The following is an 18919-nucleotide window of genomic DNA, read 5'->3' as shown; positions in this document are numbered from 1 at the left end:
GTGGCTACGCCCCTGATCCCATGCACCCTCCGAGCGACGGAAATGGGCCGGCTCTTTGATCTCTGCTTCGGCCGCGTTTCGTCGCCCCGCTCGCGGGCTTTTAACCGCGGTGGAACATACTATGCGCGGGGGGATCTTATCAATTTGGACTTCATACCGGAAGGACATGAAGCGACGGCGACGGCAACGGCGACGGCAAAAACCGTCGATACTGTCCATCTAATTGCTATCGCAATAAAAATTGGAATAACCATAAAAAAGCTTCAGTATTGTCACGGGATCTTGAAGTCGACGAAGGCAGCAGTCGACATGTCCAAAATAAAACTCTTTATTGGCCGAACTTGCGGCCGGAAAGGGAAAGTCAAACTACAGCAATACACACTTTACACTGATAGCGGCGAACAGAGCGTCGGCTGTCGAAAAAACTGAACCGCGCCAAGGCGTGTCGGCATTTATACATGCGGCATCGAACATTCGAGCCTTATCGCTGGGCCGCGTTCGTTCGAGAATGAACTCATCTGTTCGCGATTGAGGGCTCGAGCATAACAGACGATCCTAAATAATCTCGAATATTATCAGACATTCTGGCGCGGTTTGCGCAAGACAGTAACTACACGTGTAATGGGCCGGTAACATACAAAGAATGGAGCGTGTGTGGCAATATATACAAAACATGGCTCATGGCCTCTTTTCTTACTGTGAAAAGTTTGGTACACATATCTCCAACACTGTTTTGGTGTGCTTCAAAACAAGGGCAATACTCATGCCCAATGGCGCTTGTACCACTCCACCACGGTGTAAGAATACAGGGTGTCGGAACGAAATGTTTTTTCGTTTCGGTTTTAGTTTCGTTCCAGCGCAAAAAGTTCCGTTCCGTTTCTGTTCCGGAACGAAAAAAAAACGTTCCGTAACCGGTTCGTAACGGTTTTTTTTTTCTTTTGTATGAAAAAAAATTGAAGGTAAGGCAATCCTAAAAAAACATTGGATTTGTGATGTAGGTTACTTGCCCTCCTCTTAAGAAAGTGAGACAAGGGTAAAACCACGTTCTTCAGAGGAGCGGAAGTAACTGTACCACGTATTCCTACCAACTAACACAAACCAGTATTCATTTCAAAGTCATAGTATTTATTTTCTCACAAGACAAATACGAATTTTTTTAGTGGGCTCAATGCTTTGTGTCAAGGGAGTGAGCACGATCTCAGAAGGCAGCACGTCATTGAGTGTACTCTGTGTTGTGCGAGACCGCTGTTCTGATAAAAAGATCGCCAGGTCTGCGTGGAACACGCAGAACTGTCACAGCAAAAGCTGGAAGAGCGGACTTTGTAGAGCCCGTTGTTGTCTCTTGGGGCAACCAATACAAGTACACATGCAAGGTACCCACTACGTCATAAATCATCGCAATTTTTCTTGAAGTAGCGAAGTTCCCACTATGCCATTTTCGTCATTCTTCGGAGGATCGCGGTACCCGCTACACATCTGTAAGGCATTATCTGCACTTTGTGCTGTGGCTGATGATGATGAAGAATATGGCTGAGCACTTTGCAGTGGGTGGGAAGGAGTGTTGCGGAATGGGCGCCTCCATTCCATTCCAATTCCATTCCGGGGAATCAGAACTTGCCGCATTTCCATTCCTTTCAATTCCTCGGAATGAAAAAACTTAGCCCATTCACACTCTGGGAATGACCTGGCAGTTCGATTCCATTCCTGTAATTCCTCAACGTAGGAAAGGCATCTTGATAGTTTTATCGAGTTACGAATGAACGCCCTATAAAGCTAATGTCATCAGATGCATTAAAACTGCCAAAAGTACGCAAAACGCATTACCAAGGTCGAGGGATAGTAGCTTGGTGACATATCTGGTGCAGTACAACCACCCTACTAATTCCCATAGGGGAGTTCTCCCGCTACCTATAGTATTTGCATGGTCAACATGTTTGAACGAATGGTGGTGTTTCAATATTGTTTATGCTTAAATATGTTAATGCTAAAATGACGACATAGCGTATTTTTATGCTGACAAAAGTGCCTTTGCATCGAATACGGAACACTGGGCCGCACTGCTCGTCAGCACTCGCGCTTGTCAAGCGCGCCTCGCAACATGGATGAGGGTGAGGAGAACATTCTGTGTTCGCCTGTGCGCAGGCATGCAATGTCTTCCTTGTCGCAAAGGGTATTTACGTGTGTCGGGTACTAACCTGCTCGTGAGATAAATGATCAGGGTGTGCATAGAGTATTCAGCACTTTCGTGTGGGGGTATCAATGGGAACCAACGCGCAGGGGGTAATTTGTTTTTCCCTTCGGTATCTGCTTGGATAATGCATTTGTTTGTACAATAACTTATACCTCGGTTTGTAGTAGGCGCGTTGCTTCTAAATGTACCGCACTTGTAATCAGCCAAGCCATTTTAAAAATACTGCTTTATTGTTAATTTGCGAGGCTCTGACTTACTAACGTTTGAAGTTTGAAAAACAGCACGTACACGAAAGCGTGCTCTATTTTGGAAAAAGCCGTAATTCCATTGCCATTCCATTCGGTGCAAAAGGCGCTTAATTCCATTCCCATTCCATTCCTCCGAGCGTGTCCCTATTCCATTCCGGGGTGGCGAAAATGTGGAATGATTCCGGTGTCATTCCAATTCAGGAGGGGCAACTCCGCCACACTGGAGGGAAGCATTAAACCACACACTGTTTGCGCTATTAGCATTGTGTGATGACTGGTTGTTATTTTACTCTTCTGCCCCGCTATGTTACATATGTTAACGCGATTCCTTGCCCGACATGACGCCTGTATAGAGTATTTTTGCAATGGAGTTACAAGCTGCAACGTGGCACTGTGGTGGAAGATCCGACTGCCACGCAGAGGGCGCGGATTAAAACTCCCATCCGATCCTAGAATTTTGTTTCTCCTTTAATTTTTTCTTATATCACGCTATAGCGATCACGTACACCGGCGGCGGCGGACAACTATGGCGCCAAAATCCGCTGTTGTGATCTCATAACAGCTTTCGCTGTAACAAACTTCAGCGCTGACAATGCCCTCTCCACTTTGGCCTGCTTGACAGGCGCGCAAAAGTCCACTTGCGTTAGTATAAACATCTCTGGTTGTCACTGTTTTTGTTTTTCGCACAATTTCAACATATCTTTGCCCTGGAATTCCTGTCTGAGGTACGTACTAATACTACACCCTGAGATATGCTCACATTGCATGAGCTCAGTTCCGAATTACGAAACTTTCTCGTGAACCGAAAAACGATTGAAAAAATATCGGTTTCGCTCCGGAACGAAATAATAGATAAAGTTTCGGTTACGTTTTCGTTCCGGTCAAAAATATCGTTTTTTTCGTTTTTCGTTTTCGGTTTTCGTTCCGTTCCGACACTCTGTAAGAATATACTCAGGTGATGACACTCTTCCCCCAACGCATGGGAAACCGCAATCCGCGCGCGTCCAGACAATGTTCGGGTTCTTATCAGATGACTTGCAGAGGGCGCTACGAAAAGTGGGGCTGTCGTCTCCATAGCAACGCGCATGCTGCTGATAACGTGCATTTTTTGTGCCATTTTGCTGGATAATGTGCATCCGCCAAGCGGCGTCGAGGGGCGAAATCGAGAGAGCAACAGGACAGGGCACGGCGAGAGCGGCGGCGATGACGCAGCACCACCGTGATTCGGCTACTCGCGGGCGCTCTCCGCCTCAAGCCATTAGATGGCGCACCGCTCAACGGACCGACGACCGAACATTTTCTGGCCGCTTAGGCGCGCGCAGTGTCAACACCTGAATATTCTTACACCGTGCACTCCACGAAACATTTCCGCGCAGTAGTAAAACACTAATGTACATACCTTACAGGCACTGCAAAACACATTGTTTTCAGCTCGCTTTTCTTCTGCTCATAACAGAGGTTGCAATTCTTGTCCCTGTCTACTTTTTGTGGCTTGTGGAGCGCGTGCCGCGCGCGTGGGAGAGGAGGAGGTGGAGCAGTGCGGGCTGGCCTGGCATCGTAAAGATTGGGAAACTCATGCATGAGCTCTTCCATAAAAGCTTGTTGAGACTCTATCAGACGTAAATAAAGCCATGTAACAAATAGCAAGCCTCTTTGGCTATTCGCGAGAAAAGCGAATGTGAAACTACGCTCACCAAGAGTACTAGCTAAAGTCCCAGGTCGATCCTCGTCCAAATCGCTCTCCGAAATAAAATCCGAGGTGTCAAAGTCATCTTTGGACTCTTCGCTATTTGAATCGTCAAAAAAATTCTGCCGATGAAGCAGTGGAATCACGCGATTCGCGTCGGTTTCTTTGCGCGGCCTGACACGAACCCGACGCCATGGTCCGCTACGTTCGCCGCCACCGCTAGACACAAATCTCCATGTCATGTATCGCCGCTTTCCGGAAAAGCGGCAAACTATGCCGAAACCGAAAGTCTAATGATCAAACTACACACTAGATAGCAATGCATGTAAAAAAGCGCGAAAATTCGAGCTTGGCAGCGCGCGGAAAGCCGTTGATCATATATATATATATATATATGATCGATGCTCAATGGGACGATCCCGCAAAAGTTAAGAAAAAAGAAAGTAATATAAAAATGAAAAAAAAATTAAACAATTAAGAACGTTGAATAGGCTGTTTACGTTAAATAATTTGTAAAACGAAGATATTTACATTGCGATAAAACAATATTGTCGAAAAAAAAAAAGCTTTAAAGACTCAATAAGCATCTTGACCCATCTAGAAACTCCGCAAGGCATCGCCAACCTTCTTGACGCTCTGCCCAAGCGCTGAGTTCCCCAAAGAAAGTAAATTCATGCGGGCCTGGTTTTCGACTGCTGCTCCAGTTCCGACTGCTGGCGGACTCGAGTCGAGTCGGCTGATAGCTGCTGCGATGTAAATGCAGCTGGCGCTCTCAACGTGTTCTCGTGCCGGCTTAAACGTCTCCTCATTGGAGAATTTGCGAAAGTGTTAGTGCGAATGCGCTAGAAAATATTGAAAGTCAGCGCTCTCTACCTCTGTTGTCTCGTCCTTTCCTAATCGTTTTATGCGCTGTTAACATTTTCCAATATTTTACAACCATGAGGAAGGAAGCTAAGCAGAGGCCCTCACTATGCGGGCTGCACAGCGAAAAGTGTGGCGGAAGTCACGTGCTTTCGCACGGGCTATTGGGATTGCTTGGTCACGCTGTCGTCTCGCGTCGTCTGCATCGCCACCCATATGACCACGTTGTCGACATAGCCGCCTGGAATTGCGAATGCGCGTTTTAATGCGGCTGTTGAACTTCACAGATGACGCAAAGTGTTGGAAGCCTACAGTGAGGGTTGATCTTCACGGTTGCGTGTTTAGTTCACTTTGCATGCGCTCGAAAGCGGTTGTTTTCGAAGCCCGCGACCGCATCTCCGAATATGGTTGGTGCCGCAGCTTCGCTGCTCTCCTTCGGCAGCGATGGAACGCTAGAATTCCAAGACGAGAACGACAGCGCCGACGGCTCGCAATGCGTGAGGCGGCGGCGACCCGTTCCCGTGTACAACGGTCACAATTACATATTGCAAAACAGTAGCCCGGTGTGCTCATCGAAGCTTCCAGCGTCAAGCATTAAAGACGTGCCTGACCCATTAGTGGTTGACACAGTAAGGCGATTTACGAAGCTGTTTCTATTATCCGCGTCATGTTTACGTTTTGCGTGCGGTAACTTAATATGCGGCCAAGTTTTGTTCGATGTGGTCGCAGTCGACCGACCCGTGCTGCTGCAGCTTAGCTCGAGTGCCACGAACAATATTCCTACGAAAAACTGCGCAAAATAAACAGGGACAGGTAAGACACATGCACCCTGTTTATTTTGCGCAGTTTTTCGTAGTAATGGAGTACCAACTCGCCCAACTCGCAGTCGTTTTAAAGAAAAATATTCGTGCGAACATATCGTGACAAACACAGACAAAGGATAATTCGGAGGCGCATCATCTTGCTGCAAAACTAATTCAGATTTCACTGTTACATATGTTACGTTCTGCGACCTTCCCGTATCTAGAGAAAAACCGACATGTCCGTGGCGATTATCCGGCCTAGTCACATAGTTGCTCTCTTGCATTCAGCTGAATAAACACGAAGTGCAAAGCCGGAAGTTTATTGTAGTGGCACAATATGGGCCGTAATGAGGCTGCGAGTGGCGCTTAGGCACGGTACAATCGAGCATCGCAACACGTTTGCTCTTGATCGGCACAAAAGTTTCACTTTTCAAGCTCGTCTATCAGGTGGCGGCGGCCCGGCGCGACCGAGATCGCCTGCTCGCGCGCTCGCCTCCGTATCGGCGGCGCCAATTGCGCATGCGCAAGCGAGCTGAAGCGTGACCAACCTGGCGAGAAGGAGCCCTCCCCGTCCCCCCTCTTCCGGCTTCACAAAATGTGACGTAACGACCTCTCCTTAGTATTCCTTCCTCCATGTTCCCAACCAAGCAACCTCAACCACTGACAATCAGAACGACTTATTGTTACGCTCGACAGTCACGGCTGGTATTCTTTGTCTCACACAACATACCCAGTGGCAAGTTGCCGGGTCACCATATGTAACGTAATATGATGACCCGTCTTGCATTCTGTCTTGCAGTAAAACTGATAGTTGGGCGACTTGGTATGAATTCATGTTTATCTTTTGTGCGCGCTACAAAAACCTTTAAAGGGTTCATGAATCACTTTTCCAAGAAATGATCTAATGACCTCAGTATCGGAGTAGACTGCCTCCCGAATCGATTGCCGCAAAAATTTTCTCGAATCCGTCAAGAATGAGCGGAGTTACGGGGTTTGGGCGCACGCTCTCAGCGCTTTCTCTCTTTTCTCGTGCCGACGAGCGCACTGGAAGCTACACGGGGAGGGATGGCACGGGGGAAAGAAGTTACGTCAGCGCGCGTCATGAAACGCGATCGCTCTCCCGCTGTGATTCGCGTGCGCGAGCGCGGCTACCGTGTACTGAGGAGTGCGGCGCCGGCAAGTGGCGGCACCCCGTGGCAAGAAGCGCATCTGATCCGAACGCCGCTGTCGATTTACGTCGGCTATCGGCCAATGAGGATGCCATGTCTTTTGCGACGCGGCGATGCAGATCGCGACGTCAATCGGCAGACGTCCCGCCCACCGCCGAGAGTGAGAACCGGCCTCTGTTTGAAAAGAGGGCGCCTGAGAAAACGGCAACTTCGCGTTCCGCTTGTAGCCTTTACGCGGCGCGCACGACAGCAATATTTGGCTGAGCAGTTCACTGCCGTGTTAGCTCTCCGCAGGATGTGTTTTTTCAACAAGCCCAAGGGGTGCTTCATGACCCCTTTAAACAAGAATGCATTCTGTCTTGCTGCACGCGACGCTTGCGCGGTCTGGCAGCGTATGTGCTTTCTCTTGCGTTCTCTGTTCGCGCTAAACGTGCGCTTTCCGAGTCGCTCGTAAGCGCGTTCACTCCTCGCGCCGTGATGAACGGCAGCGCGCGTGCTCCTTCTCGCGGCGTTCATGTGAGTGTTCTTGCGCGCTAACCTCGCGCTGCGCTGGCTCTCGCGTCATATAGTCACGTGGTGGTGACAGTGAAAAAGACTCCAGCAGAGCTTGGAAATGCGCAACTCTTTATTTGGCCGAACTTGTGGCCGGGAAACGGAAAGTCAAACTGCAAGCAAGGGACGCTGTATACTGACAGCGGTGAACAGAGCGTCGGCCGTCGATAACCTGCCTTGCGGTAAGGCGCGTCGGCATTTATACATGCATCATCGAACATTCGAGCCTTATCGCTGGTGGCCGTGTTAGCTCGAGAATAATCTAAACTGTTCCCGTTTGCGCGCTCAAGCTTACAAGAGGATTCTAAGATAATCTGGAAGGTTCCCAGTAATTAGGGCGCGGTTTGCGCAAGGCGGCGGCTACGCGTGCAACGGACTAGTTACATAAAAATGACCAAAATAAGCGCGCGTGGCATTGCCCCCCTCTGAAAAAGCATCTTACCGATGCTCATAACAGAACATGGAAGGGGGAAAAAACAAGTGCATACACAAATAAATTACAAGAAGAAGGTAAAACGTTGAGTCTACAGGTTCGCTAACGCGTAAAAACAGCTTAAGGCGCACGACATGGACGACTCAGGTCGTGCGCGGCGCCGCTGAGAGTTCGTGATGCCGTCCGGGATGACCTCGTAGTCTCGAGCGCCGAGACGTCGAAGAACCTTGTATGGCCCGAAGTATCGCGGAAGTTTTTCACTAAGTCCATTCGGCGTATCGGCGTCCAGACCCAAACACGTTCGCCGGGCTGTTCCACGAAGCGTCGTCGAAGATTGTAACGGCGGGTGTCGCTCGTCTGCTGATTTTTGATGCGTAGGCGGGCGAGTTGTCGGGCTTCTTCGGCGCGCTAAAGGTAGACAGCCACGTCGAAGTTTTCTTTGTCGGTGACGTTGGGTAGCATGGCGTCGAGCGTCGTTGCCGGGTTCCTTCCGTATACTAATTTGTATGGCGTCATCTACGTCGTTTCTTGCACGGCCGTGTTGTATGCGAAGGTCATGTACGGAAGGATGGGATCCCACGTCTTGTGCTCGACGTCGACGTACATGGCCAGCATGTAGGCGATGGTCTTATTTAGGCGCTCGGTGAGGTAATTTGTCTGTGGGTGGTAGGCTGTGGTCCGGCGATGGCTTGTTTCGCTGTATTTCAAGATCGCCTCAGTAAGGTCAGCTGTAAAGGCCGTACCTCTGTCGGTGATGAGGACCTCTGCCCCGCCACGGTGGTGTAGTGCTTACGGTGCTCGACTGCTGACCCGAAGGTTGCGGTATCGAATCTCGGCCACGGCGGCTACATTTTCGATGGAGGCAAAAATGTTTGAGGCCCGTGTACTCAGATTTAGGTGCACGTTATAGAACTCCAGGTGGTCGAAATTTCCGGAGCCCTCCACTACGGCGTCCCTCATAATCATACCGTGGCTTTGGGACGTTAAATCCCAGATATTATGAGGATTCTGAGGCACCATGACGCAGGACGATGTTCTCAACGAAAAACTTGGCTACCTCGGCAGCACTGCCTTTGGGCAGGGCCTTTGTTTCTACTTAGCAGGTGAAGTAGTCGGTAGCTACGACGATCCACTTGTTTTTGACAGTCGACGTCGGGAACGGCCCCAGTAAGTCCACAGGTATTTGCTGGTATGGTCGGCGGGGTGGTTCGATGGGCTACAGAAGTCCTGCTGGCCTTGTCTGCGGTGTCTAGCGTCGTTGACAGTCCCGGCATGTCCTCACGTAGCGAGCGAAGTCGGCGGTAAGGCGTGGCCAGTAGTACTTTTCTTGTATCCTCGCGAGCGTGCAGGAAGCCGTCGGGTCGTCGTGCAGGGCCTGCAGAACTTCTGGTCGCAGTGCTGAAGGTGCAACAATAAGGTAGTTGGCCCGGGCCGGAGAGAAGATCTTCTTTACGAGGACGTCGTTTTTCAAGAAAAATGACGCCAATCCTCGCCAGAATACTTTCAGAACAATGGCGGTCCGGTCCTCGAGGTATTCCACGAGGCCCCCGAGTTCCACGTCGGCTCGCTGTCGTTCAGCGAAGTCGTCGGCGCTTATGATCCCCAAGAAGCAGTCATCATCCTTGTCGTCCTGGGTCGACGGGGGCACGAGACAGGCAGTCTGCGTCGGAGTGTTTTCTTCCGGACTTGTAAACGACGGTAATGTCGAATTCTTGAAGCCTCAGACTCCACCGTGCGAGGCGATCTGAAGGGTCTTTCAAGGTAGCTAGCCAACACAAGGCGTGGTGGTCGCTCGCAACTTTGAAGGGTCTGCCGTAGAGGTAGGGGCAAAACTTTGACGTAGCCCAGATGATGGCAAGAAACTCCTTTTCCGTTGTAGAATATTTGGATTCTGCCTAGGATAGCGACCAGCTAGCATAACCGATAACCCTTTCCAGTCCGTCAGACCTCTGCACAAGGACGGCGCCGAGTCCTACGCTGCTTGAGTCGGTGTGGATTTCCGTATCGGCGTATTCGTCGAAATGCGTGAGTATCGGAGGCGTCTGCAGAAGTCGTGTCACTTCTTCAAATGCCTCGACTTGCGCCGTTCCCCACTTGAATTCCACGTCGGTCTTCGCGAGGTGAGTTAGTGGCTCAGTGATCCGTGAAAATTCCTTGACGAAGCGTCTGTAATAGGCGCACAAGCTGAGGAATCGGCGTACGGCCTTCCTGTCGCTGGGCGGTGGGAATGCAGCGATGGCAGCTGTTTTCCGCGGGTCGGGCCGAACTCCAGACTTGCTAATTACGTGGCCCACGAGCAAGAGCTCCTCGTACGCGACGCGGCACTTTTCTGGCTTCAGGTTAAGTCCGGAAGTCTTGATTGCTTGAAGTAGAGCTCCAAGGCGCTGAAGGGGTTCATCGAAGTTTGAGGAAACACAGCGACGTCGTCCAAGTGCACGAGGCATGTCTGCCACTTCAAGCCGGCCAATATTGTATCCATAACCCGTTGAAAAGTCGCAGGTGCTGAGTAAAAACCAAAGGGCATGACCTTGAACTCGAACAGGCCGTCTGGTGTTATGAAGGCAGTCTTTTCTCGGTCTTTCTCGTCGACTTCTATTTGCCAGTAGCCCTTCTTGAGGTCCATCGACGAAAAGTACTTTGCGTTGTGTAATCAATCCAGGGCATCGTCTATCCGGGCAAGAGGATACACGTCCTTCTTCGTGACTTTGTTCAGGCGACGATAATCGACGCAAAAACGTAGAGTCCATCCTTCTTCACTAGCATCACGGGAGATGCCCACGGACTCTTGTACGGCTGGATGATGTCGTAGCGTAGCATTTCGTCGACCTGTTTCTTAACGGCCTCCCGTTCCCGCGTCGCAACTCGGTAGAGACTTTGACGGAGTGGTCGAACATTTTCTTCTGTTACGATGCGGTGCTTAGCAAGGGGCGTTTGTCAGACCCGCGATGACGACGAGAAACAGTCCTTATATTCCTACAGAAGGCATCGAAGCTGGTGCTGTTGGCCAGCGGAAAGACTTCGGCTTACGTCGGAGGGTGGCTAAGGTATTGGGGTCGTCGTTGTAGCTTGGTCAGAATCTGAAAAGGCAAACGCATCGCTGACGAACAAGATTTGTTCGATGTACGCGATCGTCGTGCCCCTGCTGAGGTGTCTGTATTCTTGGCTGAAGTTCGTTAGCATCATGCTTCCTTTTCCTTCATGCAACCGAGCAATGCCTCTTGCGACGCAAATGTCATGGTCTAGCAGCAAACGCTGATCGCTCTCGATCACACCTTCGATGTCTTCAGCTTTTTCGGTGCTGACGGGAATTATGACGCTGGAGCGAGGCGGAATGGTGACTTGATGCTCGAGCAAGTTCAGGGCACGTTGACATGGGTTCGTATCCGGCGGTGTCGTTTTGTCGGACGATAGAGTTATCGACTTGGTTCTTAAGTCGATGACGGCGCCGTGATGATTTAAGAAGTCCATGCCAAGTATGACATTCCTGCAGAGTGTGGCAAGATCACAAAGCTCGCAGGACACGTGCGATTATTGATTGTTACTCTTGCTGTGCAGACTCCAGACGGCGTTATTAGATGGCCTCCAGCGGTACGGGTTTCGGGTCCACTCCAAGCGGTCTTTACTTTCTTCAGCTTGGTGGCGAACGGTCCACTGAAGACAGAATAGTCGGCTCCGGTGTCGACGAGAGCTGTGATGCTGTGGCCGTCGATAAGAACGTCGAGGTCGCTAGTTCGTCGTCTCGCGTTGCAGTTAGGTCGTGGCGTGGGGTCACGGCTGCGTCGGTGTGTTCCGCTGCTTCCATTTTGCGTCGTCGGGTCTTCTTCAGTCCGCGAGATTTCGTCGTCAGGGGTCTGTCTTGTTCGCGTCGTGTTCTGAAGGTTTCGTCACGGCGTCGTCGTCGGCGGCGGAGGATCTTCGGTAGTTCGTCGTACAGCAACCGCACCTCCATCGGTTGCTGCCCTTAGTTTTCCGGATATGGGCTCGCGGAACGGCCCCGGTTAGGGCCGCTGTACTGCTGACGTCGCTGAGGGGACCGGTAGCGTCCAGACGAGGGCGAATGCGACGTACTGTCGGCCGCAAAATTTTGCGGGATCTGCAGCGCGTGGCGGAGCGACGAAAAACTGCATTGCTGCGTCACCTACCGTGACGCCGCCGGTGTTGAGGCTATCGGCCGCGGCCTCCGCGATTAGATCCAGCAACGGCACGTTGTCTAAACGCGTCGTCGCTAATCGCCGAGGCCGATAGCCTCAACACCGGCGGCGTCACGGTAGGTGACGCAGCAATGCAGTTTTTCGTCGCTCCGCCACGCGCTGCAGATCCCGCAAAATTTTGCGGCCGACAGTACGTCGAGGTTCCCATTCAGTAATGCTCAAGTAGTCGGCGATGTCGTGTGGCAGCTCACCACACTGTGGACGTGGTGCCTTGACGGCGAAGACGCGTAGGCCCATCTGGCGGTACTGGCAGCGGTGGTACACTCTAAGCACGGTAACGTTTACTAAAGGTGCACATTTTCACAAATTTGTGTACTTATAAAATAGAAGTTATCTAGTAACCTTTAGTACCCATTCATAGTATCGAGCATTCTCACGTAAAAATAGAGGTTACGTTGTACAGTACACGGTATATTGTTTACACAAAACGGCTTGCAGGAGATTCTATGCGGCCACATCACGTAAAAATAGAGGTTACGTTGTACAGTACGCGGCATACTGTTTACACAAAACGGCTTGCAGGAGATTTTATACGGCTACATCACGTAAAAATATAGGTTACGTTGTACAGTACACGGTATAGTGTTTACACAAAACGGCTTCCAGGAGATTTTATACGGCCACCGCTCTGCGCCTCTTCTTTCCTTCGCTCTTCTTTCTTCGACGCATTCCAGGAGGTTACGCTCATCACATGCTTGGATCAGCCAGTTGTGCCACAGCAACGGAAGCACAGCCTTCCACTCTTTCGCACTTCGTGCTGCGCATGCCTCGTGTTTTTTCCGCGCTTCCTTGTGCGGTTTTAATACACCGTCCATATACGTACGCTAAGAAACGCGAACCTTTGCGGAAGGTGTCACATGGAAGGTGCTTCTCGGAACACACGCGATGGCGCAGTGTAATCATTCAAGTGCATGACTGCTTATAGAACGTGACAATTGCGGTGACCGAGGCCAAACGCGTCGCCTTCGCTCATTAGAAAGAGGCAGCTAACAAAACATTCGCATATTCGAGGCGACTTGGAGTTAGCATGCACTACAGTAATGATGAACCGCGATTATTATTAAAATGTGGTCGACCCGTCAATATCAGTGAAGACCAGAGATTTTATAACAGTATCATGATATACGTGTCAGGCCATCCTCTCTTGGTCCAACTTCTATGCAGTTTAAGCATAGGCTGTCGTGATTATAACACTTCAATTATTTTTCTGCTGCTCGTGCACTTTCATTGACTGTGTTATTCGTGCTTATCAAACTATGTGTTATCCGATAATAAATACCAGCCGTCTATTTGTTACAGGACTATTTGCGATTTTGTTCACCTTCAAATGTGGGATCAGCAATGGAAACGTGGATACTGACAAAATGTGAGGTTGACGAAGCAGGGAAGCTGCTGAAGGCCGTAAAGAAGTGTGCGGAGAATTAACACTGCTCCTCACGGCGTAGAGCATATTCAAATTGATATACAAACCGTTCGCCATACGCCACGTTTAGTCAGTTTACGTACTTCTCGCAAAACCCAAAGAACTGCCTGAAATCATCGCTTAATAAGTAGCTGGCTGGTACGTATGTGCATATTATATACGAATGCTGAATTATATAAAGACGCAGTAAAAGTAAATGTATGCATACGCAAAAATACAATAATACCAAGAGCGCATACAAAGAGCCGCAACGCGGTTTTCTCGAGAGATAGAAATTGTAATGCTTAAACATCTACTTAATTGGATCAAGAGAGGATACTTGTCTGATACACATGGCACAACTCATGATTAGGAATATCTGTCAATCACCTGCCCTTCTTAATTATCGTTTTAGTGGCAGACCACATTTGAACAACACGATGCTTGTGGGTGAAGGTGTGACGTTATGATGCATGCAAGCTCTAAGCCAACTCCAAAGGAAATTGTTTTGTGCTATTCCTTGCGATGAGGGAAGCGTACATCTCTTGCCACGGACACCGCAACTGTTGTGCTCTAAGCAGACATGTACCAGAATTATTCCAAAGCTCCAGCGTGTGTATTCAGGACAGGGCAGGCCATATGACACCGCCGTGAAAGTTCTCATTACTCTGTGTACATATTTGTACGCTGCATAATAAAGCCGCAGAAAGAAGTATAAAAGATTAGGCGTGCACAGAAAGAAGCCCTAAAGGAAGAGCCACGCTTCTCCTGCTAGACGACACTTGGCTGGGCCGATCATGTGCGTAGCGAGTGGTCCGAAATGTGTCGCAGAAAGAAGATCGAAAGAAAAAAGAGGCACATACCCTTTGTTAGGCGACACCTGGGTCGCTGGGCCACGGATAGAGCGGTCATACTGAGTGGAGCCCCCTGCAAATAATACGTGATCAGCGTCGTGCTTCTCCTTAAGTACACTAATGTGTGCGGCATACCGTAACTGCTGGTACTTTGCACATAAGCAGGACAGATGAAACCCAGAGGGCAGCCAAAAAGAGGGTGATTGTCAGTCCTTTACTTTTGTTGCTCGGGTTGTGCGTGCTCCCAAGAAATTTTCTGAAGAAAAAGAAAACATGCATCATTCGAAAAGAATTCATATTTCATTGCTTTATACCTCCAAAGCAGAATACATCAGTTTATTGATTTATAGCTTCAGGGACTTGTCTAGCTGATAGAAGACCGCAGGTATTCAAAGCGTTTCCCCTTGTTTTCGCCTGTGGTTGGTACAAATTTACAGGAGCAGGTGGTCAGGATCTGCAGTCAAACCCTCTCTTGCTGCACGCACCATCATGCTTCATCAGTCAATATGTCAGCTGCTGATTCCGCAATCTCCACGCTGGACAGTCGATCCTAAAAGGAGAGGACCGTTATTTTACACTATTCCAACGGTTACTGCCACTTTGCACACAACTGCCGATAACATGTAATGTGAGACACATACTCCACCCCCCCCCCCCCCCCCAAAAAAAAGGGTGTTACTTGACCACTACATAAGCGTTCCTCAAATCTACTATGCTGTGCAATACGTTTATCGGAAAACAAAACTCTTATTTAAATCGCACGTTAATACCAAATGCAATTGACATCTGTTTAGCACAAAAGTCAGCAATACAATAATGTAAGTGACAGTTTAGTAGCAGAAACACGACAGCAGGTGATTAAAATAGAAATATTACAATTTACAATTTTCAGTGACCATACTCGGCATTTCACGTAGAGCTTGAATATGCTCGTACCTAATTGTTTTCCTCAAGGGGCACACTCCACTTGACAGTTCATAACCTCGGCTGCACCGAACGTAAGGCATATTGGCGTCTGGAAGCTTCCAAGCTGCCTGATAGATCATCCCAGCATGCCTTGGCGGGATGTATGCGGTAAACAGTTCCAACGCAACACATTTATTATGGCGGGAAAAAATCATTTGTGTTGCCTACGTACCTTTAAACATTCCGGCTTTGACAGTTAAATCACGTGTATACTGATTCGTTTTTTCTAACCACAATGACATGTTGCTAGCACCCTAGAACAGAACGAGAACACAAAAAAAAAAGTTATCTCAGTGCCGGAGAACAAATTTTTATCGCCAAGGAACTAAGGACATCGAAAGACATACCAACCACACTGACCATGTCTCCCTTTGAACTCCTACGTTGCACGATTGCTGGCATTCGTGCTATCTGAAAATCGTTAAGCCACAGCGTATCGCTTATCGCGTAACATATTCTCAGCTGCCCCGTTTCGATAGCGACGCATTTAGACGTAATCGAGCGACGCAGAGCAAATACTGCCGGCAACAATGCGTAAAAGCATGACAACTTATTTTTCTGACTCGACCCAACTCTTACAGCAGCGAAGCATGAGCATGAATTATCTGAATTTTGAATGCCGTACATTGTGATCTGTATGAGTGCAACTATGGAATGAAGATGACTTCAGCATATATTTGTGGTAAGGTTTCAAGTTAGGTCAACACGCAGAAGTTTGAAGTCTGACGGAAGCCCGTCTGGTTGGGTTGATACGTGGTGACGTTGAAAACCCGAGGCACTGAGCCGACTAAAGCAAAAAGCACACGCACACATACACACACACACGCACGCGCACACACACATACACACAAGCGCACACACACTGCACGCGCGAGCGCACACACACACGCACGCGCGAGCGCACACACACACACACGCACGCGCGAGCGCACACACACACACGCGCGCACGAGCAAACACGCGCGCACGCGCGCGCACACACACACAACACGCACGCGCGAGCGCGCACGCACACACACACACGCACGCGCGCGAGCAAACACACGCGCACGAGCACACACACGCGCACGAGCACACACACACACACGCACGAATGCGCGAGCAACACACACACATACACGCACGCGCGAGCACACACACACGCGCGCACGAGCACACACGCGAGCAAACACACGCGCACGAGCACACACGCGCGCGCGCACACACACACGCACGCGCGAGCACACACACACGCGCGCACGATCACACACGCGAGCCAAACACACACGCGCAGACGCACGCGCGCTCGCGCGAGCACACAAACACGCACGCACGCGCGAGCACATACACACACGCGAGCACACACACACGCGCGCACGAACACACACGCCGAGCGAACACCCGCGCACACGCACACACGCACGCGCGAGCACACACACACACGCGCACGAGCACACACACACACACGCACGAGCGCACACACACACGTACGCACGCACACGGAGTGGCCGGTATCAAGAGCGACTCGAGATAAAGACGTCGTGACAGTCATTTTTCTCTAGCGCGAGCACGTGCCTTCCCCCAGTCGACTGCGTGTCCCCTGAAACGTGCTCAGCCAAAGCACCGGATTTAACCATTTATTTTTTCACGTCATAAACGTCCTTTTGTGTGTGGGTATTAAATGTTACTTCGGTCGGCGCAGTGCCTCGGGTTCGCTACATTCAGCTACACACGGAAGGATGCTGTGATTTCCTTTAAGACACTTAAAACTACACTTAAAACGCACTCTTAACGCCATTTCATTGTCTTTCGGGTACTTAAAGCTTTATTCTTTCAGTAGCGCAAAACAAAGACAAGAAGGACACGTAGACAGGCGGGCGCTAGACATCAACTGACCTTTACTGCAAGGAAACACACAAAAACCCGTGCACAGGCGCGACGCGCTACATCACTCTACGAGGGTTTTTTTTTCTTTTAATGTGTCTAATTTCTTGCGCTACCGAATGAACACCAGTGATCGCAACCAACTAGCCCGCATTACCGCCTTAAACCCTCACTCGTCCACCTAAAACTACCGCAGCAGAGTTTGAAGCATGGCGAAAAGTTGAATTAGCCGACACGTTGCGTATAGACGCACGAAATATCATGTACCGGTGACAGGACATGACAAACAGCCCAGACTGCCATTGACAGGAGCGAGTTACTGCGCACGCAAGCTCGTCTGGGCAAAGCTGATTTGGGCACTTTGTTTATGCCGCCTACAGTATTTCACACCGTGATTGCAGCCTCATCGAGCGTGTTGAAGGTATCAAGACGGCGACAGCAAGAAGGGTTAACTTCTGTCCTTCATCTCTTCTCACATAACCGTGTATGATAACGAATGATCTTAGTCGGATGTTTGATAATATACGCCCCAACCACCTCATCTTGTAATGTCAAACGCAGAGCAAATACTGCCAATAACAATGCATTACATAAAAGTGACACGATTATTTAAAACATAAAAAATCGGCAGAGCCCACATACCGTGGGAGTCGACGTTATGCGAAGCATGTGGCGGGTAGGTGACTGTGGCGTAACTTTTTTTACTGAGCGACACGTTACAAAATGACGCTAAAGATTTGTATATTTTTATACGCACACATTATATTGTTGAAGAACCGCATATGTGTTATATAACCAGTTATTTACGTTGGGTAACGCTGCAATGGCAACGTGGGTATTACCAAACCAGAAGCGGTAAGTTATATGTAGTGCTTATACGTGTCCTGAGAACGCACGCACGTTTCACGAACCCGCGTGCATGTGTGCAAGAATTCTTGGACAGTTCTTGAACAAGGTCATCATCACCATGATCAGTGAGCACCAGCAGCGTGGTCATGACTTGTTATAGATCCGGTCGTGATCGTGGTGACGAGGGGTCCATGTGTAGTGAAGTATGTGGTAGAGTAGAGCTGTTGAAATTCGTGGATGCCTCGGTCATTTCGTCGACAAATTATCTGTCGACAGAGCCGGCGACATGTCGGAACCTGAAGCCACCCTTCGCGTTTTGAGGTATAGGTCGTCGAGGCTGGTAGGCCTGGATAGTGCTACGGAGACCAACTTCAGTGGATGGTGTTTGTCGTATTCGTAGAGTACCTGGTCGCTTATGTAGCCTACGTATCCTAGTATACAAAAGCGGCTGTCAATTAATCCTGGCATCATCCTCGGTCAGCATGAGGCCATCGCCCAGTCTTGTAAGAAATGAAGAGAACACTGCGTCGTTCTGGTGTGACGAAGTGGACATTACGGTGCGGTGATGTGGATATCATATGTACCTTTTGTGAATGTATTCCTCCGGGTCGAGCAATGCTTCAATACAGCTTCCTGAATCATAGGAATACAAATGTAATTGTTTTATTAGACTGCTATAAAAGAGGACCAAACACTGGAACACAGACGTTGATCTGATATGGACCCTGTATCGTAGGAGTACACATCGTAGGAGTATCATTAGTGTTTATTGCTGTCTTGTAAAATTAGATAGCCAGCACCGCAACTACAGGTGACGTTGCACCGATGGT

Source organism: Rhipicephalus sanguineus, chromosome 1 (assembly GCF_013339695.2).
Source record: "Rhipicephalus sanguineus isolate Rsan-2018 chromosome 1, BIME_Rsan_1.4, whole genome shotgun sequence".
Classification (NCBI taxonomy): domain Eukaryota; kingdom Metazoa; phylum Arthropoda; class Arachnida; order Ixodida; family Ixodidae; genus Rhipicephalus; species Rhipicephalus sanguineus.
The sequence above is the reverse complement of the archived record's forward strand: the minus strand, read 5'-3'. Positions refer to the sequence as shown.